Source organism: Oryzias latipes, chromosome 9 (assembly GCF_002234675.1).
Source record: "Oryzias latipes chromosome 9, ASM223467v1".
Classification (NCBI taxonomy): Eukaryota; Metazoa; Chordata; class Actinopteri; order Beloniformes; family Adrianichthyidae; genus Oryzias; species Oryzias latipes.
In genome coordinates, this window is record NC_019867.2 from 2,581,702 (window position 1) to 2,608,850 (window position 27,149).

The following is a 27,149-nucleotide window of genomic DNA, read 5'->3' on the forward strand; positions in this document are numbered from 1 at the left end:
GTTCAGATTCAAAGTACACAAAAAAAAGAAGAAGGTTGACTTGTATTTTATCACTGAAGACACTTCACTGGCCAAATATCTGGAGCAATATGTTCTTTCTCCGTGTACCCACACGACACAGCCAATAGAGACTCACAAGTCAATGAATCGATACAACACTTTCCCTGCATGGGAAGTTTGATGAGCTGCGTTTCTTTCCACAGTGCAAGGGTATCACAGCCACAACCAACAACAGCCGGTTGTTTTCTCACTTCACCTCAGCTTAGCTGGATATGTTACACATTTTCTTTCTAAAGTATTCACTTCCTCACAGAGCTGGATCCTTCAAACACCTAAAATGAAACAAATCCTGCAACCTTTTCAAACATTTTTTCATGCACCCAGGTGCACCACAGAATGAATTTGTGAGACACTCCTTCAGTGTCTGTGCAAACAATTAAAAGACACAGGTGTTCCATTCATTTGCCCTGTAATAGTCCATAATGAGAAGTTAGATAACAAAATATTTACTCTTCTTGTTGAAATGTCGCAATAGTTTGACTTCACATTGATTTTAGGAGTGCGCACCTGTGAGATCATTTGTCAACTCTTGTATAGTAATGCTTATTTGACTGCTTGCAGATCTAGTTGATCCTGTTAAACCTTTTTATTTAGCTTCATAAAGCCTCATTGTATCCAGAGAGAGATTTTGGAGAAAATGTGCTGCCTGGTAACAAGACAGCAGGATGTACATGGAATGAAAAAGGTCACGACACCAGTGGGAAATAAAGTAGAACACGCGAGTTTACCCTCTGCCTGCAGATGTGTGGGTGGTAAAATTGGGCCCTTGGTGTCTGAGATGTGAAAAGAATTTCTAGAGAGAAGTTTTCTCTTAAAAAAAGCTGGCAAATGAAGCCTGTGACTTTATTGATCAGATGGACAAATGTACCAAAGCTATATATTCTAAGATTTTTCTTTTGAGAATTAAAAGTCTGGTTCATTTCCACCAAAGCCGCAAAGCAGGGACTTTTGACACTTTCAACATCCTAACATCCGGTGAACTGTGGTGGGTTTTCTTCCCACATCTTAACACATGCTTTTGTGCAGGTTTGTCTGCTTTTGTGTGCATTGGATCGCTGTGTGCAAACGCTCTCTTCCTGTGACAGTGGCTGGGTGGCATGATGAATGTTTCCTTCGAGTTGACTGTCCATCTTCTTGGCATAAATCATCACTGCCACTCAGCCGTCCTCTGTGTAGAGCCTCATTAGTCTAACCACACAAAGGCTCCTCACACATACAGCCAAGCATCTGAGCTATTGGTTATGCTCAACCCCCAAAGGATGCTGTGGTTTTGCCTGCCTCCACAATATTCCACAATACTCAGATGGAGACAGTTGCAGACAAAAAGTCTGCTGCAAAACCACAATCCACAACTGAATAATATGCGATTTAAAAAAAAAAAGTGTTGGATCCACTTGCATAAGAACCACTATAAAAGCTTCTGTGCGGAAGCAGTACACCTCCCTTGTGTCTACTGCAGAGAGTTAAATGTCCAGAAACTGCTGTTTGACTTGAAAAAAATGTTTTTTGAGGTTTGAACAGGTGAATAATTAAAAAATAAATAAATAAAACTGTTTGAAATTAGTCACAACTGCTTTTATGGATTGTCTGTCGGTGAAAAATGGTCAAATCTGTATGGGGCACGCAAGACAGCATCACCCGTATGACAAAAGTGCCGGCAAATTCCACTAGCACTACAAATACTTCACGATACACTTACCACATGCACGTCATTGGTCTGTTCCATCTCAGTGACGTCCCTGGAGGTGGTCGCAAAAGCTGTAACCCTTGTGCTATCCTATGGGGTCAAGATGACCCTTGATGTGTTCTCCCTACCATGACAAAGGTGGATAAAGGTGGAGAGGATTTCATGTAATCCATGGACACCAGTGAAGATCACAAATCATTGAAGAAAAAAGGTTCAGAGCACTGTCTAGTGGGTCTAGATGACCCCACTCCCAATGTTAAAGTGCCTAGAATAGCACAAGGGTTAAGCAAACCGTGAAACACACCTGTGCTCCCCCTTAAGATGCAATCGCTCCTGTCGAAGACCCTCTACGGGCCCAAACAACCCAAAAACCTGCAGCATTCTTTCAGTTCAAGTGCATGTGACTAAGGCTTTAGTCGTCCACCCTAATTTAAATCATTTAACAAAGTAAGTATGAGTGTCAGCAGACAAAATACTGAACTTCTACCATGCGTTTTGGCTGAGCTCTTTAAGGATTGTCACAGTGAATTGTTATTCCTGTCCGAAATTCATAATTGATTTAGCTTTTGTTTATCGCCAGATGCTTTTCTAGACACAATCTTACATCAACCTTGACTCAGGACCAGCGCAGGAAAGCACTAGACTGTGTCTCCTTGTGGTTGCATTGATGCAACCTGTTGAACAACAACTTAAAATATGATAAAATTACAGCTTTTATTGAACGAAAAGGTTCACATCCCAACTATTGGATTAGACATAAAAGGCCACAGTTTTCATTCACTGACAGAAGGCAACAGTCCGGGTCAGTAATTTTGACATGTGGCTAGGTAGTAAGGCCCTTAAAAGTAAGATCTGCCGTAGTTCTGATCTAGTTTGTTATTAGTGAGCTGCTGTTATTACTTGGTTGTGATGTTGAAAATATTTAGCTGAAAACCATAGAAGACTGTGAGACTCCTCATGGGAACCAGTGGGCCAAGGAAAAGCAGAATGTTGCTGTACTTCCTCCACCTCAGGGAAACTGCTCTCAACAGGAGTTACACACTGAGACTTGAGCATATTTAGTGCAGAGCACAAGACTTTTAATTGCGCTGTTGAGCTGTATATTTACAGCAGCTCTGCTGATGTCGGTGTGTGAGTTCTCCACATTTGACGTCATTAGTTGGCGTCCGGCTGTGCGGGGCTGATTGTGTCTGTGTACTTTTATGTTTCTGCCTTCAGCCATTTAGCAAGCGGGAGGAAACTCCCATCTCACCAGTTCCGCTGTTCCCCGCAGCTTTCCCCCTAACCTGCACACAACGTGAGGAAGACGTGACTTATCCTGGGGTGAAGCTGCATCTCCTTCCCGCCTCCCACCTATTTTTTCCCCCTTCCTTTCCATCCCTCTCTCTGTCTGTGCACACCAGTCATCTGTTTATGTGCCCGGATCTGTTGCCTTGACAGGTTGACTTGAGAGTCACAATGGCACCGTTGCCCCCAGGCCAAAACAAGGCTTGATGAGAAAAAGACACACTTTTCTGGCTCCTTTTCCTCCCAGATGAGTGCCTCTTTTCCATGTGTGGTCATATTTCTGTCTGGGGTTGCTGATTGGTCGTCTGTGATGCTGTGTTGTTCATATAGCTGGATCAAGCAAGCACATCTTTATGACCCGTAGAGTTCATGTTTATAGAGCCTGAAGAGAAACTCAAAACAGTTTTTTTCCCCCATGTTTAGCACTTATAAAAGGAATTACCTCGGCGGTGGATTTCACAGAAGCTTCCCACGTCGTTTCCTCTCAAATAGTAGCAGTTACATAACCCACTAATGAAGGAAACACATTTGTCTCGTTTTTAAAATACATTTTTTTTCTGCGGAGAACAACCATCACCATACATGCACACACATCATTTGGTTGCACTGTGCATTGTGTTTATTTTGGGTGTTTTCAACTGAGATATTGGAGCCATCACAGCTGTCACCAACAGAACGGTGGGATGCACAATGCCGTAAACAACCGAAAAAAGCCACTCGCTTTCACACAAGGTGCCATCCCAACCTAATTGTGATGGGAATATTGAATACCAGGAGAAAACCCACTCATTGTTCTGGAGAACACGGAAAATCAGGAGGAAACACACAAGTGAGGACAAAAAGACACATCACAGATTCAAAGAAGACATCAATCTGAGACCAGGACAGGGAAACAGATGTGGAGACATCTGTTTTTTTAATTTATGCAATTAAACAAGATATTCCTATTTATGTCACTTTGACTTTCTACATCAAGATTACTTCATTGTGGGTTTGAATAACAAATAACCATTTTCAAGGTCAAAGCATGACTTTGGATATGGAACACAAAAAAAAGATCTATCCCGCAGTTTCTAACGCCTTAACCTGGTAACATCAGAGCTTTAAGGCCGTGTCCCACAGCCACTACATACAATTTACACATTGTCCACGTGTGAAATATCAGTTTTTCGTGTTATATGCGGGATCTACGAAAAAAGTGTTTCTTGGGTTCGTCATTCCTTGATGTGCGCAGATGTCTGTCGAGAGTTTCGGCAGACGCCTCTTTATGTGAATTCGGTTTGGAGCTCTTCAGACTTATTGGTCAGTTAGGAATTATGCAGCTTAAGCATATTTACCATAGTTTCTGTGCAATTACCACATAAATCTTACGCAAATTTGCTACTTTCTATGACCGTTTCATGCATGTCAAAAGGACTTTTAACGCATGTACCACCGATGTATAACTTTTATATCACGTACACGGCCCACGTATCACGTTCAAATTACGGAACTGATGCACAAATCAATCATGAATTGCATGTAAACAGCGCAATAATCACACATGGTTCATGTTCTGCGTTGATTTACTTGTTCTTTGCGAGGATTTTTCGTACTTCTTCTGTAGTTTTAACGTGGTTCTTTCATGATATGCCTGTGAAAATTTCAAGACCACGATTTTCTCTCTTTTCCCACGTATAATCATGCATGACCAATTTTTATCTGTGCAATATGTGCAAAATATACACAGTGGCACTGTGACACGGCCTTTCGCTTAAGCATTAACATTATTCCAACTTCAGTAACTGTTCAATTGTTATGCAATTAACTTAATCCCAGCGAATTCTGAAGTGGACAAAAGCAGCCTTGCACCGATATGCAACACTTGAAGTGATTACGCAATTCACGTAAATCAGCTGATTCTATCAAGAAGAAAAGCAGTTAGGTCTCATTATGCAATGCTTTACGTAAACTGTTGCTCGACAGTGCAAGGCCGATATGAAAAGCTGTTTTTCTATGTGTCAAAACCAGTTAATTCACGTTGTTTACTTAAATGTTTGGAGCATGTCACAGGGCTTGTGTTATTTAGGGTGTTTAAGGGTAAAAAACTACAAGTCCCACTGGAAGTTGTTGCTGAAAATAAAGCTTTCTGATCTTTGCCTTTTATTTCATTTGTGAATGAAAGTCATAGAGGAATTGAAAACGTTGTGAGATGATTAGACCGACCAATCACGTTGGCACTCCTCTGTTTTTTCATTTTTTGTCTGCTAGATAAGTTCACATATTTTTAAGGTTGCTGAGGGCTGAGTGCATCAAAATAACTTTTAACAATCTTAATTAAACCAATATCAGAAGGAATCTTTTGGGACAAGTGATGATGCCAATTTAAATTGACTCTAATGGTCACAATTTCCAAAGAGAGAGAGAGCGACTCTTAAGAAGACAGTGTTAATAGATTTTTCTCAGATTTTTTTCTTTTGCTTTTTTTAACCCAAACATTCATTATCTGTATTTTTTTACCCAGGCACCAGGTGTTGCATCTGAGTTTGTGTTCCTTCATTTAAGGCACACCTGATTGATGATTGATTAGTATAAAAGAAGAGTTCAACCCGTATCACAGCAACCGTCTATTGTGTAATCACAGTGACACCAGGTTGGGCTCATGGGCTTAGTTATGTGTGAAACTGTCATTTCTGTCACAGCTCCCATTTAACAAATAAAAAACAAATAAATCTCCCTTTTATTTCAGTGGCCAGTATGTCAGTTTGTCACTTCTATTTTGTAGGTTTTGAGGGAAGTCTGTTTTTCTTTTCTTTTCACATTATGAGTGTTTTGTTTGTTGTCTTGCCTCGGATGACCCTAAAGTAATGATGCTCTTGTGGGTTTTCCTAGTTTGCATTGAGACTGTGGTTTGTTGTGTACTTAAGCAGCACATTATTATTACCATACTTTGTCTCATTTGGTGTCGAGTTAAAACAACCTCACAAGGTTTGACATTTTTCTTTAACATTTTGTAAAAAGCCTTGAGATGGTCAAAGCAGGAAATTGGCCCTTTGTTAATAAACTGTAATGAAATTTGCCCATTTTTTTAAGTAACAAGTGGTGACTCATTCCTCTGTGCAAAAAGGCAAGAAAAACCGGAATTGAGACACAAATGATGCAACATCTCTGTTGAAAATCTCACATATTCAACAGTAAGAGTTTAGTTCTATTAAAAGGTCGTCCTGTTTTTTTTTTGTGGATGTTGTTAACTTATGTCTAACAAACATGAGAGCTGAAGGCCTCTTGGGTCTTGAACCATTGGACACATGAGGAGTATATTTGTATAAACTCCTTTTGTAAAACCTGTTCTTAATCCTATGTGAATGCAGTCCATGAAAGCTTTTGTGTTCAGCATTAAACACTTTAGCACAATCTTGAAGGATGTACTCTATCTTTAGGGATCTCTACAGGGCTAATCAAATGTCTAACTCATTTGATGGTTGACTTTTAGTAAGACTAGTTCTCCGTCTATAGACTACTGCAGATGTCTTGTGACCAGGCCGGTGTTCTGTTGGGCTTTCCAAAATCGAACAGGATCAATATTCATAAATGGTAAATGTTTGATTCAGAGCTGTAATTTTGATGGAGTAAAAAAAAACCTTTAGCTCCGGTGTTTACATTCTTTTGACTACAGTAACCCTTCAACCATTTGCACAATTAGCATAATTCCAGCAGATTTTGAAGTGGAAAAAAGCAGCGTTGCGCAGAAAAGTGTCCATGTAATCTGCGTAGATCAGCTTATTCATTCATCGGAGGAAAGTGGCTTTGCATTACTTTACAGCACATTACGCAAAGCAGATGAGAAAAAGCTGCTTCTCTCCACAATAAAATCAGATGATGCAGGTCGATTGATAAACGGTTGAAGAGTTACGGTACATCAAAGAGCTTGTTAATTAGGTGTCACTGGTTTTATTACAGGTAATTAAAAATTTAATTTTAAGTCATTGTTTGTAATTTGAGTTGTACTGGTATATTGAATTCATTGTCATATTTTCCTTATGTCCTCTATGTCTTATGGTGAAGACATTTGGACCTTGAGTCTGTAATAATTTATTCTATGAAACTGAGTGCAGACTTGTTTTATCAATTGTGTTTTTCTAGCGGTAAGTTGTCTTGTAGTATTTATGAGCATTTTTCACATTTTCTATATAAGATTGCAGCTGACAAGTCTTTCAGAAAAATATGTCTGTCTGTCTTTAAAAATTCCCCTTTTTCAGTCAAAAAATTACTTCTTTTTTTTTCTGAATTACATTTTGTTTTGCGTCTTTGTTTTGGACTTGAACAAATCTAAATGTCCAAATTAGAGCAAAGTTTAGACTCTAGTGTTCACCTATAAGTCTTGAGAATGGTTTATTAAACTAAGGGTCAGCTTGTCTGTTTGCATGACGCTAAAACAAATTCCAACGGCACGCTGCTCATCACAGCTAATTCGCTCTATTAAAAGCCTGTGGCACATTGCAGTTCTTTGCATACAAATCCCCTTTAATTATGGGATTTATATATCAGCATAGTGTAATCATGAATAAATAACTCCAGAGCAGGACAGACAAGCACAGCTAGTTATTGCATCTTTGGAGCATGAGATCCTGCAAGGTCAACACAGACTAGGTGCTTCTGACATGCATCTCAACTAGACAGTAATGTATCTGTGAAAGAGAGGCATTTATATGCGTGTGCAGTTATGCTTGCTTAACTAAAAAATGTAGTTCTGCGAAAGTGTAGCCACAAATTAACTGAACAAAAGTAGCTTAAGGCATAGAAAACATTAAGCACTTAAATTATTTTTTATCAGACACTGGGTTTGTTTTGTGTAAAACCTACCGACATGTTTAGAAAACATGTTTACAAATGTTTTTTTTTTTTTTTTTTTTCCCACAGAACCTTCAGCTGAATTGAATAGAACCATCTTATTTTTCTGCATAATGGCAGCAGCATGAGGTAATGAGACACTGACTGTACTGCACTGCCTCTACGCCACATAACTGGCTCACCAGTGCACTGGGCCACGAGGGAGGACTATTTAAGATTCAAGCAGTGTGTTAGACAGAGAATAGGAAAAGCCTTTTTGTGTCCATGAATACCCAGGCAATCAAGGCATCAATTATTTAAGCTGCATGCAGAGAGAAACCACTGCAAGCTGTCCATTGGCACTTCATCCCCAGACTCCTAATATTGCAGAGCAGCAATGTAACAATACGAATGCAAAGGAGCTATTAGAAACAAGGCTCTGCATGCAAAGTTCTGTAAAATTACAGATAAGATTGTCCAGACATGCTAATGAGTTAATCAATTGTAAATTGGATTAATCAAAGCATGTAATCAAGTGGGTTTTAAATAGACGTGGAGCGGCAGTCCCAGCTCACATACGGTGTGATAGTTTTATTATCCTGCTCTGGAAGAAAAACGTTTATTTAGTTTTTATTATTTTAATTATTACTGCTAGAGTGAACTCTGGATTTGTCCTCAATGGAAATACAATAAAAATTAAAGCCCCAAGTAGCATTGAATGGCGTGCAGGTGCTAACTGCCCCCCCACTCACAGCCCCCTTTCTACTCACCCTCACTGGTTGGGTGGCTGCTACTCAACCCTTACTCCTCTGACCCTGCCTCTCTGGTTAGAGCTGCACCCGATAAAGCCCTTTTTTTTTTTTTCAAAATGGAGGATGTTCTGTTGGTTTTATCTCCATAGCAACCATTGTATTTTTTGGTCTCCTGGGGGTGACGAACAGGTCTATGTCAATTTTAGACGAATCTGCTAAAGTTTACTGTTGGATTTCTTTGGCAACCCAAGTTTTTAGTTCACCACACCCACATACTTATGTTCATATTGTAGGTTATATATTTTCATTCAGCTTGAGCCGGGGGTTTATGTATCACATTTTTACAATATTTGCATGAAAAATGTGGCTACTTTTGGGAACTGGCTATGCTAAACTTGTAGCATTTTCTTCCCACAAGTAGCTTCCAAATGATTGTTGGGAAGCGATAGACTGAAACCCCTGGCAGAGGTTCACATTTGTAGCTGGAAATAGTGATTTGAAAAATGAATAAAACAAACCAGATGGTGACCTTTTTCCGAGGTCAAAGGTCAACAAAACTTTAGTGGTGGTGGTAGACTTAACCTGGTGGTGTGTGAGACATTTTGCAAAGATCACTTGAACAAAAGTTTTTTTTTTTTTCCCCATAATGTACAAAAGTGTGAAAATCGTTAAGGCTATGTCCGAATTCTCTTCCTGCTCGCTATACATACGCTATACGCTATAAATACAGCATCACTGTTTAACTGAAGAGAAAACCTAATAATATATTCACTGTGTTCTGGTGACGAAAACGTAGATAGTTTGAAAAAAAAAAGAATACACTAAAATGCATTTTTTTTTTTTTTTTTGAAAGAGAAGTTCAAACGCAATGCATTGTGGTCTACGTTCGCCAATCTGGTGACCATCATTTGACACTGGGTTTTCACAGAGACTACTCTGACATTTCTTGGGCACACAGATTTGGAATTGTACTACAAATTGTACTACAAAATGTGACCGTCCTATATAGACCACTAAGCAGTGAGGGAATTCGGACACTACCCAAATTTCACACTTTGCTACAAAATTCCATTCCATAATCAGTTCTTAACTTTATTTCGATATTATCCCGACATGTGTATTTCGGTTTTGTTAGTGGATTTTGAAATATTTCTGAGCCCCATAAAAGATTTGGGCCCCATTCATTGTTTCGCCCGCTTGGATGTAATCAGTTATTGGGGGGGTGGCAGGTGTCGTCCAGTGTGCCCAAATTTAATTTTCACTAGGTACCAAGTAGGTTTCTAGTATGTGGTAGGATGAAGTATTTGCTCAAAGGCAGAGTAAGAAAGCAAAATCATGAAAATAATCTGGAATTCAGATGCAGGACAATGGTTTTTAACCTCAAAATACAGCGGCGTAGCTGGAACCTTTTATATGGGGGGGCAGCAGGGGCAGAAGTCTTTGGTTGGGTGGCAAATGGGAACAGCAGAGTGGAAGGCCACTCCTATCAAATAGATGTTTTTTAAACAGTTTTTTCATTGTTATAGTTACTAGAACAGCAGTTCTTTTCGCTGAGGTGCTTTTACTAATGCTTAAAAGAGCTTGTACTGAGGATTTTTTCAGTATTCATTTAGGGGGCAAAGCATATTTGCTTTTTGCCTCGATTCCCTGTAGCTCCAACCTGCCTTAAATATATGTAACTGTCCAACTTTTTTGGGGTTTGGAGAAAAACCCAAAAAGCTCATATTTTCCCCCATATTGGAAAATCTGTCTCATAATCATGTCGATTGATATCGTAGTTGAAGATAGATCGGCTGCAGCATTCATATCTGGAATAGCAGGCAGAAAGGTGAAATTTGCACTCCCCACACATTTTTAAAGCAGAGGTCAGAAGAGAAAAATCATTTAGCTATTGATATTCACCCACCTGTACAACTTTTTTTCATTTTACTGACGGTTCAGCAGCAGGACTGCAGGGATGTTCCTGTCCTGTAGCAAATCTAGGATTCCATCCGGAAGCCGCGAGATGGTTAGATTCATAAAGAAGATCCCCATGGCCGGCATACGGCTGCATGTGATGCTTAATTATCCGTTACTGAGAGCAGTAACACAACATGTTGGGATGTTTTGGTTTCAGAAAAAATGATGCAAACTGATCAATTTTTTACATCTATGTTTTGCTCAACGTGCTCCAGCAGCTCTATGTAACATGCAATGAACATGAAGAACAATGTTCTTCCAACCGTTCATGTTGTTTCACTCTGCTGCACAAATTGACGCTAAAGTGAAAACAAGCAAACATGCTTTGGAACGTCATGTTATACAAACTGTGCAGTACAGAACAAATGATCCACGTTACATTTACTATGGAGAGTTAAAAAAATAGAAGTAAAAAAGGTTTTAGATCATTTCACCAATCCAGCAAGTTTACAAGTAATTCTCATGCAAAAAAAAACTCAATATCTTTAGGATCTTGAGTTGCATTATTCTTAACAATGACATCAAATACTCATATTTGCATTAAAATAGAGCCAGATATATGTCTAATGTTTAATGATTATTAACTGATTTAAGCATAGTATGTTATATCTTTCCTTACATAAATGCTTTGTTCCAAACAACTACACAGCTCAGCCTCTGATTGGTTAAATAGGATTTATGCACACAATGCCACTATAAACCTAATGTTCTTAATATATGTTCTCCGTCATCAGAAAAAACGTAATTTACATCTGGGTTGGACTTCAAGTCTCACATTTAGTACATTTGTAAGACATTTTTTCACAGTTTCATGGCAGAGATATAGATCTTTTGGTGATGGGAGTGTCTCTAACATTGTTTCATCCACGTTAAAATAACACAAATGATAAATTTGCAGCCAAGTTAATACTACAGCATGCATCATTCATCACAGAAACACAGCTAAAATAGGCTCTGCTTTGACTAAAGTTGAAGAGTCAGACTGCATTTATCCTATAGATGATAGAAGATTCAGATATCAGAGACTCGGTGCCCATCTGTGGGCTGCTGTCTGCACAGTCGACCTGAAAAACATGCAATAAATCACTTTCCAGGGTTCCTTAAAGCAATCCATCAACTAGGCATGGCTTATCTATGCCGACTCCGACCAGGCTGGAGAAGCTGAATGTTCCTCAGGGCAGCGCCCTGGACAAATCAGATAGCACCTACATGAAAAGCTAATGTAAAGGGATGCAGGTCAGAGGTTGTAGTCAAAGCCTGGGGTGAAACAAGGTGAGCAGGGGAAGAAAAACAACATTCAAGGCTGTTTGAAGCCAAAATAAAGCCATGGTTAGAATACAACAAATTCATTAGTAAATGGATGTAAAGAGAAAGGCTGGTGCCCATTCATGAAAATTGAAATGTAAATACAACAGATTATAGCCCTGAAGCAAAATTCCATCGGCTGTCTGCATCCAGGCTCATATCTCACCCAGGAGAAAATATTAATGAAATATCAACAACTTCCACTGCAGAAGATACATGAGGACATTACCAAAACCTGCTTGCCCTAATAGTGTCATTACATTCAGAAAACCTAAGAGGAACAACCCATTATACTTTCCACTGTGTTGCGATGTATATCATGCAGATGCAGTCAGGGAAAGATTAGTAGGAAGATAATGAAAAAGTTAGTACAAGGACTTTGAGCAGAAATTGTTTTTAAACAGTGTAAACAGTTCAAATCTTTTGCAACTTTACTTTGTTTCTTTGGGGTGTGAAGCTGTTTATTTGTGTTCTCCTATAGAATCCCACAACAGCATTTGGTGGACTTCAGAGCTACAGCCGTTTTTACCCTAACGTTCGGTCAGGATAAGCAGGTGAGACGACTAAAACTAAAAGAAGATAAGGAGGACTTTCACACTAAAGCTGCAGAGAATTTTGAGACAAATGGACTTCATTTGCACTAAGTTGAACCTGTGTGTGAGCTCACGTGTGTTTATGAGGGCATGCATCCTCCATGCATTTGCTATAGTCTGTCTGTAGTATTCACCTTGGTGTTTTTTGCAGCCATACCGAACTTTGATACATTTTCCATTCCTTTTTGGTCCAATAAGAAATGCTGATATTAGATATGAAACCCAATCAGTAGTTAGTAACTATGTTGGGTTCTTTTGTTTGTAAATCTGCCTTTGAAAGAGTCAGTGCCTCATCAACAGCAAATGCCACTGCATGTCTCTGAGTCTTTCTACGGTACCTTTGCTGGTTTGCATTTGGGTCAAGCAGGATCTGCTTAGCCTGTCCAGGTCGTGGATTATGGCTCCTGAAACAACCTGCCAATTTATGCAAATGTAGGCAACAGCTGTGCATCAGGTTTTCAGCAATTATATTTAGATAGTTCATTTTTTTTCCCTTCCGAATTGCAAATTTGAGGATTTTTCTTCATTTCTATTAGCAACACCCTGATTGGTAAAGTTCTAAACACACAGGCCACGGCTTTTGTGATTCTTTTGTGCTCCTGTCTTTGATCAAAACTTAAGTCTATTCCTAGTGAGGCACAGAAACTGATAATTTGGGTTTTAGATGTGCTCTGTTGTCTGCTATGATTTTCTATCAAAAGTTAACACAGTTAGTGAGCCCTCTGGAGCATTGAGCCAACTCATTCACACGCAGGAAAACAAGCTGATCGAGTTCTATGGAAACCTTTGGGCCGCGCTGAAATTAATCTCTCCCGATGAATGTGGAGAAGCTTCTCGATGCTTAAAGTCATTAAAAGCTCAGGTCCTCCATTACACAGGAAAGCTTGAGTGGAATCGCAATGATTAAAATCTGTTACTAGCTTGGCAGGAAGATCTCATCTGATGAGGTTTTCAATGACTTTACATCTAGGCGGGTTAAAAGAGAAACATTTGGAGGACTGAAAGTCAATAAGGATGCAAAGTCAATAAGGATACCTGCATCATAAATGAAGGAGTCTCTGAGGGATGTTGAACTTCAGAGTTCCTAAATGAGCACACTTTTTATTTCAAATATAAAACTCCCTTTAATGTTGTACAAAGTCTCCGTTTTAGATGCACAGCTGGTGTAAACCCTCTTAAAAAAGTTTTAAATAAAATATTTGATTTATTTCTCATTGCAGGATCTGCAACGTAACTTTCATTTAACTGATTCATAGTAAACTCTTACAAATTCTTCCTTATCTTTCTTTTAGCAGATTCTTACTTTAAATTTTTTAATGCAGATAAAAAGAGTCGTGACGTTCTTCACACCAAGTAATAAACTTAACAGCACAATAGAATTTTTTTTTAAAGGACTAAAACAAACAGGGAACAGGCTGAGGTATTCTCTAGCAGGGGGTTCTCAATAAAACCTTTAATAAGGTCCCAACAGCTTATTGCCAGCTGTGCACCAGTGTTTGCCTCTAAACATTTAAGTGGACGGTGATGTGATCAAATGTTCCTGGAGCTGCCAAATACAATGCAATAAAAGAGATGCATTCTTCAGACCTTCAGCGGGTCGTACTTTCAGGCAGGAACACTGCAGACAGCCCCAACAGGAAACCAGTAACTAGGATCCCAGCAGCCTTGATAACGGAGGTCAACCTCTGCTGCTAGCTCTACTCCACTCTGGAAATTTGCATTCTACATTAGGCCTGGACACAAATCTGTGGACCACAGCCAGAATACTTGTTCGGCAGAACCATATGAAGATGACTTCACTGTAACACGGAAGGAAAAAGGCTTGCCATCCAGGGATCTTGGCAAAAAATACATAGAAGGTAGATGGAGCGTTAGGATCCAGACCAAATATAGTTAGAAGCTCAACTGGAGATACAACTACATTGACTTAGATGAGCCAGACAGCAACCAGGGATCTAGCTGAGGATAAGAGAAAGGCGGGGGCAACCACTGACCGTACATGAGAACCGGACTGAGTGACCCCCCCGTGTTCCAAACAGGAAGTGCTCGTGGGCTCCAGGAAGCTAAACTTTTCTTTATAATCGAAAGAACACTTGAGGTTTACAATTCATCACAGTTGTATAAGGTGTTCAATAACTCACAATCATGACAAATAGAAAAATGTAAGCGACATGTACAAACAACAAATGAACGATGAAATAAAAAATTATAACAATAATATGGAAAAAATACAAACTTAAATAAAAAATATTAAAAATCAATCAAAATACATACAAATCAAAAATGAAAAGGGGGGGTGTTACATTGCATTTTAATGATTCTTAACTTTGGGGGTTATCAAAAAGCTGCAAATTACATACGATTTTGGAGTTCCATAGGAAGTTTATTTTCCATGACCTTTACGGATGAAAAAAAAGAGCAGAGTTCTTTATTAAGCGTAAAAAATATGGTTTAATTTTAAGAAATCAACATTTATGTATATATAATTTACCCAAAATAATTACAACATTTAAAATAAATTCTGTGTTTTGGTTTTCTAAATTAAACTAAAAAATGATGTCCTCAATAGAAAAGTCTGCTAAACGTGGAATCTCGGGGAAAAGACAATAATGTAAATTATTCCAAAAGACATAAGAATAAAAACATTCAAAGAAAAGATGCTCAGTTGTTTCAATATCTACATGACAAAAAGAACAACAATTTTCAGGAATTCCAAACCGTTTTCTATGTAATTCCTTGGAAGGGTAAATACCTGAAAAGGTTTTAAAGTTGACTTCCTTGGCTTTAGGAGGACTGGGGAGTTTTAAATATTCAGTTTGGATTTGTTTCTTTTCTGAATTATTAAAATATTGGGTTAAATAATTGGATTTGAAATGTAGGGAAAGGACGTTTTGTTAAAGTTTTCTCTGATTTGATGGTTTGGGAATTTGGCAGTTGCTATATTGTGTCCATTAATCAGAAGCTTGGGGACAGTAGGATGTCTGTAAATGTCATTATGAAACAGATCAGAAACTGAGCTCACAACATTTTGAAGAATGGCCTTAATAATTGTTTCAAAACCTTTTCTATTTGTTAGTGAACCATATTTAGCTGTGAAATCATCAAAAGACATGAGAGTAGCATAGTCATCAGGTAGATGCATTAATGACCAAATTACATTTTCAAACCATTTTGGAACAAATAGGGATTTGTTTCTAATAGTGAAGTATCTGCAGTTCCATAGGGGGGGTGGGGGGGTGGGGGGGTTGTTGTGGACTGTAATTATGTTTATAAATGAGTTTCCAATAAAGAAGGACATTCTGGTGAAAAAAAAAAGAGTTGAATTGGAAGTTTATTACTGTCAAAATCACAACTGAGTAAAAAATTGGATCCCTCCTAGTTTGGAAAATATTTTATTAGGAACAATAAACCAAAAACTGTTTTGATTTTTTTTTATAAATGATGTTAACCAGTTCATTTTTAAGGTGCCATTAAGGCTGTTAAATTTTATGGCTTGTAGGCCTCCATCTCCGTATTTCTTAATTAGAGTACCTTGTTTAACATAGTCTGTTTTTCTTTTCCATATGAAGTTAATATTTATTTGATTAATAGATTTAATTGGCTTGTTCAGGGACACCTATAGAATAGGTCGGATATTTAAATCTTGATATGCTTTCGGTTTTGGTGAAAAGAATCCTACCAAAAATAGAAAGATCTCTCTGTGCCCAGTGATTTAGAAGAGAGGAACATTTCTCTAGCTTGTCCCACACATTCAGTTTTTCCAAGTCTGTTTTGTTTTTAGTTGTATGCATTCCAAGGTGTTTAGGAAGCTAAAATCCCAAAGACTTCTACAGAGAAATAAACAGGCATTACTCATTCTATTTGTCAGAATAAACATTCTCGATCTGATACACTTTTCAACAAATTCTTGATAATTATATGTTTCTGTTGTTCATGATATTACAGTTATAAACTTACCAATCATATGCCTCAAGAAAAGTGGGTGGTGCCTGTTAGCCCCCATATCCAATGTACAAAACATTTGACAGATTTTTTAAGTAGCCCGCTTTCAAGTGGTAGGGATATGGACTCCCAGCAAGCTCAGTCCTGATTGGTGGGAGTGGTTGCCATAGAAACAATGGCTCAGACCAATTTGGATCACCGTTTACTGACATCGTCTAGCTCCAACAAAGTTGCGTCCACATCACAAGAAAATGGTGACTAAATGAGCATCATTTGGTTGGAGCTGGAAGTAAACCATGTTCTATGGTTGGAGTCAAACCAACTACTGTCAGGAACTCGTAGGTGAGGACACAGGCGCAGACGCAGGGACTCGTAGTCAAATCGTATGTTTTAATAATACGATCGTAACAACAATCCAAAACGATCCCGTGACAGGGACAGGATCAGTGCAGGCTAAATACCCTCCAGGTGATTCAGCAACAGGTGAGACCAATAAGGTAAAGACAGAACAAACGAGCAGAGAAAAAACAAACCGGAAGTGTCAAAGCAAAACCCAACAACCGCCCTGGCCCAGAACCTGACAACTACAATTCTCATATGGGATAAGTAGAGTTGTTCTAAATATTAAATATTGATCATGCAATTGAACAGAAATCATTTGATACTTCACATTACAAGAAAGTGTTTTCTCTCTTTTTTTATTTTTGGGGGCAAGGTTTTGTAAATTCTTTGTACTTAGAAATATTCCACAGCAAAAAAGTGCAAATATGACATTAAAGGCAATAGAGTGCAAACTACCTACGGTCAAGAACGATGGCCTCAGATCCAACACCCCATGACCTTTTGGACAAAAAAGCCTGATTTGGGAGCAGAATAAAACTTGCTTAAAAAAATCGAATTAGCCTTTTTCAACGTCTCATGCGCAAAACAGTGCTGTGATGCAACAAATAAATAAACCAAAAAATTCATATGTGTTGCAGTTTCACTCATTAAGATGCAACCTTTAAGCTACTGTCTCAAAACTTTGAAAACTTAATAGATTTTTCCAGGGTGCTTCTGAAATATAAAAAAGTAAATTAGAAACAAACTGTTTTGGGGGATTTTCAAACTCCCCATTTCCTTACAATTGGATTTTGGTCGTATCAAGGTCAGAGAAGAGTAGTGAGGAGAGACATGGCTTAAGCCATGGACACACCGGGCCTTTGACTTTTGTTAAGAAACCTCACAATTCATGAACGCACCTTTAGCCCATGGTGTTCACACCAACAAGCAGTGAGGGGCTTAGTATTATTTTTCTACGGTTTATAGTGCATGTACGCCACCTACAGTTGGAAAAGGCTTAATGTGAATCGTCAAAGCAGTGAAAATCTTATGAATTTTGCTTCATGGCTCTATTCCAATATACTGTATATAAGGCTATAAGGCTTGGCGTCATATAATTCCATCCAGGCACAAACCTTATTTAATAATTTCTCCTCCACGATCAATTTTCAATTGTTGGCCCTTTTGTGAAATACGTCACTACCAAATCAGAGTCCCTGTTTGGTCAAAGTGCAACCTGGTTTAATAATAATAATGGATTAGATTTATCTGTGCTTTTTCCAGACGCTCAAAGCACTTACAGTGTGTCCATTATTCATTCACTCCTCATTCATACTTGGTGATGGTAAATACTGTTGTAGCCACAGCTGCCCTGGGGCAGACTGACAGAGGCATGGCTGCCAGTTGGCGCCTGCGGCCCCTCTAGCTCGCGAATGGTTGTTGAAACTTGTGTTGCTACGTGTGAACACCATAGTTTTGAACGCAGGAGCCTGAAACGCGCGTTTACATAGACTTTTTAACACGTGTAACATGAGCGGTGCGAACGTAGCTTCAAAAGATTCTCCCATCACCTTCCACCACTCTGACAAAACCACAGAAAGTTATTTTAAAAAAAAGTAGTACCAACAATAATTTAAAGTATTACTAATTGTAGACAAATAGAGATGTAAGAGGTAAAAGACACATTATGTGACACGTGGATGAGTATGCCAAGTAGGTCATGCAATATAAGCCCAAGTTCTTATCTGCACAGGATTAAATTTAGATCAACACTATTGGATGTTTTCTCACATGTTTGTGTCTTTAACTAGAAGTGTGTTATGGCAGCTTTGTGACCTGCTAAACCTGGCTTTCTCCGTTTAGAGGATTGGATTGGGATGTGAAAATAACAACTCCAAGGAGTTCAGTTACTCTTCATTCTTCTTCCTCACTTTGTTTTCACTTCAGAGGTTCTGTAGATGCTCCGCCATCATGAAAATGAAGTAAATTAAATAAGTGAGCAATTTGCTTACACCGCTACCTCTGCACAGAAATAATTTAAACTTGTTTAAAATTTTTCTGACAACATATTACAGCTGGCATCTGGGCTCTGAGCTCATCACTTCATGCAGATACAGAATATTTTAATATCGGCTAAGAGAAGATGGAACATTTTCTACACATGGACCTCCCTGAAAACAAGGTAGGCGTCTCCCAGTGGGCTGATAGGAGGCACAGCAGTAAAAGTATTACTCATTTCATTTAATCAAAAGAAAAAGAAGTTATCAAACTGGGACATTTAATTAAAAAACTTACCAAAATCAATTTTCAAATATTTTTACATAAACATTAGTCAGTATGTTACAAATCCAAAAAAATCTAAAACAATTTCATACATTTTTTGGTGTCTTTGCAGCTATAAACCTAGTTTCAAAGGCAACCATTTGTATACATCCATCTCTAAAGTTCACATTAGAAGATCGCCGTATCGCTTGACAACTATCCACGAACCAATTAAAGTGCACATCTGTTTCATTAGGAAGCATAATATCCATCCATCTTGTCTGTCAGCTGTATCTCTCAGGACCATCATGCACCTCATCAGCCTCAACATTTCTTGATTTCTTTGACAGTTGAAACTAATTGAATCAATCATACTCCAACACGGAGAGCAATTATTATCTTTAGAAGGTTTGCAAATTGGTTTCTTTAACAAAACGAAACAAAAAAAATAAAAAAATTGGAAAGGATTTTGCACAAGATTCAACAACATCTAATGTCTTAGTCACGACTGCCCCTATGGGTGTATAAGAGGTGTCTGTGGATGAAAAATACTGGCCACGGTGATTGTCCATACAAAACATCATGGTTGTAGAGGTCGCGTGGTGAACCTGTGAAGAGAAAATATTCTGGCAAATTTGTTTTTGTTCTCTTTTTTCACTTTTCTGCACCACGAACAGCTGTGGTTCAGAGATAAAGCGGTCAACCTATGATTGGAAGATCTTAGGATTTTGTTATCACCCTACCTGTCCATGTGTCAAAGTGTCCTTGGGCAAGACACTGAACTCCACATTGATCCTGGAATAGGTTGGTGCCATTGTTCGGCAGTGGAGCCCTCATGTGTGTGGATGGGTGAAGGGGACTATGACTAAAGCATTTTAATCGGGCGGTTGTTCCCTGCCGGTTCCCGTGTGGCGTTGGGGGGATTCCGGCTGCCGCTGCTGGTGCGGTGGGGGTCTTGGGGTGGGGATGGCTGGGCACTCTCCCTCCTTCTTTTCACGTTCCACCATCCATTTTAGAAGAACATAAACACTCACCTGAGCACAGGTGTTAGCTCAACAGACTGAATGACTGAAATATTTCACACTAGTTGGTTTTAAGGCATAAGTATGCGTGTGAACACTATCTGTTTTGTGTACATGTCGACAGGTGGACATTTTTGCAACTAACAGGTGTGTTTATAACATTTGAGTGTGTGTGTGGACAGGCTCCGCCCTTTTTTTTTTTTTTTTTTTTTTTTTTTTTTTACATTTGAACCTTACCATAATGATTAACAACCAGTAAACTTGCTGCTTTATGCTGCTTCATAGTCTTATCCCCCTTCCCCTCCTATTATCACCCCCTACCCCCCCTCTCTCTAGCGTCCCTCTCTCTTCTTCCCCTCTTTCCTTTTCCGTCCGGTCCAACACCAAAGATTTTCAGACATGTTTGAAATTAATAAAGTTTGGCCTCAATTACAAAAGGGGTTTATTCAGACATACCTTTGGTTTGTCTGAAGATTAATAACCCCTCTTGTTAAAGTAAAATATGTCCAACCCAAGAGGCCCTCAGCTCTCATCTGTCTGCCTAGCTGTTGGACAGGACAAGTTAAAAAAAAATAAAATAAAAACAAAAAAAAAATAATCGGGCTTTCAAGGAAGGCAGTCAAGTGCTAGATACACGTATACACCATTTACCATTTTTTCTGTGGGAATTGTATGGGCGACAGGTCGTAGTGAACAATTATACAACACACAAGGGTAAGTAAAGGTGAAGTAGGTGAGACGCAGGTGTGTTGTACAGATCTTTCACTTTTTCAGCCTCCCTTCGAACCCTGTGCACTGCTTAAAGAACATGTTCATGCCGTTTATCTGAAAACTGCGCACTCCTTATGCGCCCATTGATTGTAGCCTGACTGTTAAAATAAAGAAATTAGACAATCAATGCATATTTTATGTGGACATCCTATGAGCGTCCTTGGGGCACTAAATTATGACATACAGACCTCGTGCAAGCAGTACTTTTTACGCACAGTACTGGAACCTTACTAACAACTAGAGTGTGGCGTAAGGGCGCCATATGACAGTACTACCCGTATATCATAGGCGCGTGCAACTTACACTATCCTTACATTATTCACCCCTGTACGGGTGCATGTGAATGAGGATACGTGCACACTAGGCATGTGATGCCGGTTCAAAAGTGCGCTGAAAGGGCATTTTTGAACACGCTTTTGGCATACAGTGTTCACACTGGACTGTTGCTACCTGACACTCGTACGTCTACTTACAGTTGGTGGAGGCTTGGTGTGAGTTGTCAAAGCGATACAATCTTGCTCCAGGCTTTTTCTTTCACAGCTCTATTCCGAAACGTTCAGCAATTATTAATTTATCCTCCATGATCAATTTCAAATGGTCGGCACTTCCGTGTTTTGAATAGGACCCCATCCATACATCGCCGCCAAATCCAAGTCCCTGATTGGTCAAACTACAATTGGTTTAACTATCAACTTGGGTTCGATGGCTGTTGATTTTCTACATCAGTGTTTTTCAACCAGTGTGCCGCGGCACACTAGTGTGCCGTGGGAGATGGTCAAGTGCGCCGTGGAGAAATTGCCCTCATTCACTGATCTAAAAACATTTTCCATCTCCAGGATTTCAGCTCTGTGTTCATCCAAACAGGCCCTGTAACTGAGTAGTTAGGAATATAAAAGATCGTAAAATTACTTTTGCTTTGTGTTTATTTAATTCTATTAAAGACATTTTGATAAAAATCACGGTACCGCGATTTAGCTGCAGCTATAACTGTGTAAGGACAAGTCCCGCCCCTTTAACTGTCTCCGCCAATCATTCTTTTTTTTTTTTTTTTACTTGTCCTGTCCAACAGCTGGGCAGACAGATGAGAGCTGAGGGCCTTTTGTGTTGGACATATTTTGCTTTAACAAGAGGGGTTATTAATCTTCTGACAAACCAAAGGTATGTCTGAATAAACCCCTTTTGTAATTGAGGCCAAACTTTATTAATTTCAATCATGTCTGAAAATCTTTGGTGTTGGACCGGACGGAAAAGGAAAGAAGGGAAGAAGAGAGAGGGACGTTAGAGAGAGGGGGGGGTAGGAGGGTGATAATAGGAGGGGAAGGGGGATAAGACCATGAAGCAGCATACAGCAACAAGTTTACTGGTTGTTAATCATTATGGTAAGGTTCAAATGTAGTACAAAAAGGGCGGGGCCCGTCCACACACACACTCAAATGTTATAAACACACCTGCTAGCTGCAAAAATGTCCACCTGTCGACATGTACACAAAACAGATAGTGTTCACACACGCATACTTATGCCTTAAAACCAACTAGTGTGAAATATTTCAGTCATTCAGTCATGCAAGCTATTAGTGCAAAGGTGAGCTAACACCAGTGCTCAGGTGAGGTTTTATGTTCTTCTAAAATGGATGGTGGAACGTGAAAAGAAGGAGGGAGAGTGCCCAGCCATCCCCACCCCAAGACCCCCACCGCAGCAGCAGCGGCAGCCGGAATCCCTCCAACGCCACACGGGAACCGGCAGGGAACAACCGCCGCCCGGGCGACCAAGCCCGCCACCCAGGCCAGGGCCAGCAGGGCCGCCGCAAGGCCCTCAGAGCCAGAGGCCAGGGAAGCACGGAGGGAAAGAGAGCGCCGCCCCAGCCCAACCAGGAGAGCAGCCCCCCCGCCGCGCCGGGAGAACCCAACGCAGAGCCCCACCGGAGAAGGACGCCCACAGCCCCAAACGAGCACCTCACGACCACCCAGGAGTTCCGGGCATCCCCCCGCCCCAACCCCAGGTACGAGCCAGGACCCCCCAAGGGAGACCCGCTCCGCACTCCAGGCAGCCATCCGCCCAGCCCACGGTTGGTCCAGGGAGGAGCGAGGCAGGGGGCCCGCCGCCCCCGCCCAGGAGGGGGGAACCCCGGGGAAAAAAAGAGGGCCCACAAGGGGTGTTATAAATATGGCCCGACCAGGCTCGGCCACAGTTGGAAATTTGGCGGGGCCCAGCACTCAGGAGCAAGGACCAGAACCCACCCCCCAGGGACCAGACACCCCCGGCTCAGATGTAATGTGAACTCCCCCACCGCGCGGAGAGAGCACCGCCGGGCCCAGGAAGCCGGCACCCCGGGGACACGGCCGCCGTTGCAAAGGGGCCCGCACCCCCCACCAGGGAAGAGGCAGGGGACAGATGGACCCAGGTCCCACCTTCCTTGCAAAATGTGTGTGCGTGTATGTGTGTTTGAGATGGTGTGTGTGTGCATGTGTGTGTGTTTATGTTGGGATGTATATATTGAGGGGGGAGGGGTGTGTGTACTAAGGGGGGTGCAGTTAAAATTGGCGGGTAGGGCACTAAGGGGACATCTCCTGATTACTCACAGTGACGTCCCCCCACCCTCCCCACCAAGGGGCCCTAAATGTCTAAGGTGCGGTTAAAATTGGCGGGTAGGGTGCCAGGAGGACATCCGCTGCTTGCTGGCAGTGATGTCCAAGCACCCCCCCTACCAAGGGCCCTACATGTCTAAGGTGCAAATAAAACCGAAAGAGGGGGGGCCCACTCCATACGGCAACCATAGGAGGGGGGCCACTGCCTAGTAAACCCCCCCCCCCCAAGGCTCATCGCAGGCTAAGCCCCCCACCCCCTCACCCTATTATGAGGTTATATGAGGAAGGGGGTAAGTTGGGGACAGCTGATAGACTGTCCCCCGGTGGTCAAACAGCTGTCCCCCCCCCCCCCCCCCCCCCCCCAGCAAGGGGGCCAGGCCCACCCAGCCCAGGGGCCCCACCCCCGGAGGCGCCGACACCCCAGGCCCAGCACCACCCCCCCCACACAGAGAGAGAGGAGTCAGAAAGCGCCGCCCCCCCCCGGAGCAAGCCCAGGCCCTCCGCCAATCATTCTTGAAGGCTTAATCACATGTCATCAGTCTGACCAATCAGAAGTGGTTAAAGTCTTCACTTCCTTGTTCTTAATTCTGCTGATAAAGTCGCTCAGTTCTAACAAATATACCAGCTAAAGACGAGCTTTAGCTGGTGGTTCATCTCTTAGAAAAAAACAGCCGCAACTTCCTGCTTTTTCTGCCACAATTATCACAAAAACTCACGTGAGATTGCGGGGGGGGGCGCTGTTGATCAATACAGACCATGAGTTTCTGCTTTTCTTTTTTTTTTTTGGATGCTGGTGTGCCGCGGGATTTTTTTCAGGGTTAAAGTGTGCCGTGGCTCAAAAAAGGTTGAAAAACACTGTTCTACATAACCCAAAAACTGACTTACAAACATGCGTGGCAACATTTGAATGTGAGAGCTTTGAATGTGCACATTTAATAGACTTTTCATTGGAGGTGGTTGCTTGAACGCGCATATGAGCCCAGTGTGAACGCAGCATAAGCCGCATTGATAGATGGATGTATCCAGACACACAATTATGCGGGCTTCAAATGGATTCAGTAAATTATTCCAATTCTAATCTTAATGGAGAGGATTCCAGCTTTCTGATGTGGCTAAACAGATGCGGTTCCATGAAACTCTAAACTGTACAAACACTTCCTTAAATTGAAGAGAAGCAAAGTGTGTATTGATGTTTTCAATGCTGTGTTTTCTTCTCAACAAGTCTAATAAAATGCTGACATTGGGACTGCAGATTCTGGGCGTGAATCCAATTTAGTCAATTATTTTTTCCCACGGGACACAAAGGCACTTGTCTGTTTGTTTAAAATTAAATTTTGCGAGTCCACAAGTTTACATGAATAACTGGTAAAGCAAATTTCACCTGCGTATTGCTTTCTTGTCTCTTTCAAGGCGACTGACGTTGACAAGAAAATTATCTAAGCCTGACTCTGTCAGCTGTCACTCTCCCATGTTTGTTTCCTTTCCTGCTGCAGAACAGCAGCAGGCGTTTATGCAGCCTCTTGATTCACTGTGGCAAATAAACCAGCTCAGCAAACAAAGGAGGGAGCACTGCTTCAGCGTAGCGCTAATTGCCTGACTTTGCAGCAATAAACCATTTCTGCAAAGTTTTGACAATTTAATTTTGCTGTGTACGTCCCTTTGTTGTCTTTCTTCATTATCTTGTGAGTGAAATGTTTTGATATCATGGTGTTTTCTTAGCTCTGAACATAACCAGTCTTGTGCCAAAGTAAGAAAAAATTACAATAAAGCTTGGCAGCACTTGATTACAAAGCGTAAAGATGAAAAAAAACAAAATAGCAGAGGGAGTTAAGAACAATCCTTACCAAAACAAACTGTAGCATTACATTGAAGTGGGGCATACTTGATTATATTTGAAAATGTAGACAAATGAGATGCTCAGCTAAAGCAGGGGTGTCAGAATCCAGACCTTGAGATTGACATTGGTGCTCCATCCTGGCTAAATAGCTGAGGTAATCAGTAGCAGTTAAGGCGGGATTTCTGGAAAACCAGCAGGAGGTCGGCCCTGAAGGCCTGGAGTTTGACAGCTCTGGTCTACAATAAACTTTCACTGGTCGTAAAATGCAAAAATGTGAACAAAAATTTTTGCCAGATAATTTCAGGACACACCCAGCATATTTTCTACGTCACAAATCTGCTCGTTTTCAATCAGCATTTTTTCATCTGTTCCTGATTCACAATGATTTGAATAATGCAGTTCCCCAACTGGTCGGTGGAGCAAAACCCAGGAAGGACTCGAACAAAACCAAAGCAGTTTCAATAAATTGAAAGACATTATGAGTGGAAGATGCTTCCTGAAATAATGACAATCTAATTAGAGATTACAGGCAGCTGGGACTGTCTCAAGGATGACTCAGAGGGGGGGCACCCAGGAGAAGTCACAGCCAACCTGCCCAGAAACAAAGCAGATAAAAACCATCAACAAAACCAAACCAAGGGCCAATCTACGGCATTTTAAGCTGAATTTTCTTCATCTATTTCCTACGTCATCAGAAAAAAGCCACAACAAGATGTTAAAAACAACAAAAACCTTTTTTCTCATTAGGGACTGAAAACTGCTTCAAAGATGAAGGTTCTACAGAGTAAAGGCCATGAGTTGTGGGCGGGAATATTGGTGTGGAGAACCCACCCTCCCTCTTTCCCCTCCTCATTACTGAGAGCTCTCTGTTTATACAAGCTAGCTTACAGCCCTTCAACCCCCCGACCTAACATTATCAGTGTAACAAAAATGGTGCTCAATATCAGAGTCATCCTTTCGTACAGTTTAGATCTGGATTCCAGCTCAGACGAGGAAAACAAAGACATTCATGGATCTATGGAGCAGAGCCGCGAGACAGTGTCTCACCCAACCTATTTTTTATACGTCACAATTGTGGTCTTTCTCTGTTCCAGATTCAAAGAGATTTGGATAAAGAAATACAGTTTGAAGTTGAATTTTCTGTGTGTATATCCTCCAGCATCAAAAAATTCCACTATGTTAAAAACACCCAAAACCCCATTTCCATTCCAGTGATAACTTGCTGCACATTGAACTCAAGGACTTTATCCTGCAGCGTTGGGTTCTTTTGCTTTAATCCATGTTTGAAAACAGAAGCCATGAGGCCAAACTTCTAACGACAGTTAGTGAAATTTCCCTGGATATTGATTGTGTTTGTGAGGGTGCTAATGCATCTACTAATATGGCCTTGATGCACTTCGAGTCATCATTCTTCTCATCATAAGAGAAAAAAAGCATTGATTGGAGAAGATGAAAGGAACTCGCACAGACTTGGGAAGCTTTCGTCGTCTCCACCCGTCAGAGGTCAAGGACTGAGGAAAGAAGAGAGAAGCTCTCTGACTTCTCATAGATGCACAAAACCCAAAGAGCCAAAATACCATTGCTTCCTTTTGATCAACTCCCAAATCACCAATTTTTTCACTGTGCAAAGGGTTTCAGTGAGTTTTCAGAAATATTCTTTTCCTCTCTTTTAATCAAAGGCTCCGTTTCAGCTGGTCTTTCAAACACACATACACAGTGCATGCTCTATTATCACCATGCAGGCTGTTTTCAAAAACTAACTCAAAAATGACCTGAAGGAATGAGAATCTGCAGACAAAAGGGCCTTCATTTTTTAAAAGGCATTATGATCAGATTGGTTGTTTTTTTCTAAATAACAGTATTCAAGAATCCCAAGGTGTATTTTTGAAACATTGAGTCTGCATGAAATGATCAAGAATGTCACAGAAGTCTAAATTGGCTGCAAATGTAATATCT